Raw genomic sequence first — 2,110 nt, forward strand, 5'->3', positions numbered from 1 at the left:
TTTTTTTTTTTTTTTTTAACTCATTCTAATTTTCTGCATTGTGTTTGGGAAATAAAATGAAAAAACAAACAAAGACCAATAGGAACTGGTTTTCAAAAGGTAAATACACTCCCATCTGTTTCAGAGGCTGCTGAGCATTTCAGCAGTGAAGATTCAAATAATAAGCTAATTTTTGGAGAAAGGATTAAAAGAAAAAACTTTGTAATATTTATCACTTGCAAGCTATGTTTAATAAAGAAAGGAATGGTTTCTAAGCTTTTCTGTGACTTGTGTTTTAGTTGTGGCCAAGGTGGGATGGGAATGGTTTGGTGGAGAGTCTGAGTGTTGATGAATAAGCTTGAGCTCCTCTCCATCTCTAGTGACCCCAGAGTCACTTGGTATACGTGCCCTGACTCACCTTTCCCAGCGCCCCCTCACACATCTGCACTGTCTAGTAGTGTAATTGTCAGTAGCTGCTTTCTCTGGCTAGGGATCTCACAGCATTAGAGATTCACACATACCAAACCTTAACATTAGGAATGCATCTTCCCCAGAAAGGCCTAGAATTGCTGTGTCAACATTCTTACACCTTTCACTCAAGTTTGCTTTTGAACATAAAGCATCAATCATTTTGGCTCCCACATTTTATGTTTTATTTCTAACAAAACTTTTAGGTGACTCCCAAACAAGATGGTAATGTTTTCTGGAGTACTTAAAAGTCAGGACTGTGTCCAACTCCCAATCTTCTGCCATATTTTATACCAGCAGAAGAGCTGATGGGGAAAGGCAGAGCCCAGCCTTGCTGGAATCTTGTTACTGATCCTGGTGTTATTTTTGTGTGGGCACAGGAGAGACAATATGTGTGGTTCCCTAGGCCATGGACTTTCCTTCCCACAAAATCCTTGCCTTCTGATGTCACTGTGGGACAAGGAAAGGTTAGCTGAGGTAGTTGTCTGGGTTTTGCTTTTACAGAGCATGACAGTACTCCATGGCATGTGACTATTTGCTGCTGGATACTGGAGGCTGGAAAAGAGAAGAGTAGGAATGCTAGGTGCTATAGCCTCTATTTATTCTATTAAGGGACCTAGGACTGAAAATGTCAATCAAACGGATCCCTTTAGAACAAAGGATTGCAGAAATGGCTCGTGATTTAACATCACTTGCTCTTGTAGAGGACTTGGGTTCAATTCCCAGCATGTGACTTCCATGTGGACTTCCAAGAGCACCAGACATAGCACATGTATGTACATGCAAATAAAACATATAAAATTTTTGTTTTTGTTTTTTTGAGACAAGGTTGTTCTGTGTATGTTCACTCTGTAGAAAAAACCAACCTTGAATTCAGAGATCTGCCTGCCTCTACCTCCCTAGTGCTGGGATTATAGGCATGTGCCACCACTAGCCAAACACCTGTATGCATAAATGCTTAAGATCTAGAGATCAGATGGTGTTGGGGTGATGATCCCTGAAAAAGTGCCAGGGCTTGAGAATCTTCTATCTTGAAGCTCAGTATTGCTGGGGGTGGTGGTGCACGCCTTGAATCCCAGCACTTGGAAGGCAGAGGCAGGCCATCCACCACAAACCATAAGTTGCTCGCATCCTAACAGCAAGAGCATCCAGCCTTGGATTCTAGGGAAGAATTCTGTGAAGACTCTGTGAGAAGACCAAGGTTGGAGTCAGAGCCCTCCTTCCGGTCCATGTACCTGGTAGTGCTGGGTCCTCTTGATGAGGCCTGTTGTGACCCCAGCCATACTACCCTCTTACTGGCCCAACTCACCAGAGGTGGGGCACACACAGAAACAACAGGTGCTGCTCTTCCTGCTCCTATTGTTGAAAGCCTGGAGCTTAGTCTTCTAGAGGGCCTCTGGCTGGGCAGGGAGCATAGGAGTGTGAAAGGAGCCAGTTCCCTAAAATATTGAAGTACCTGGGGCAAGGTCATATGGACAGACAGTGGAGAAAGAGTGCAGGACAGTGGCTGCCAGGGCGACAGTTCTCAGAAAGCCTGCACATAGGTGGCTCTACACAATGTTGATTGAGAAGCCCAGGATAGCAAGGTAGCAGAGAAAACCAAAATAGATGGTAGCCCTAGCTCGCCTGGGTTAGGGACTCTACAGCCCTGAAGAAGCTATCA

Source organism: Mus pahari, chromosome 4 (genome assembly GCF_900095145.1).
Source record: "Mus pahari chromosome 4, PAHARI_EIJ_v1.1, whole genome shotgun sequence".
In the NCBI taxonomy this organism is placed as follows: domain Eukaryota; kingdom Metazoa; phylum Chordata; class Mammalia; order Rodentia; family Muridae; genus Mus; species Mus pahari.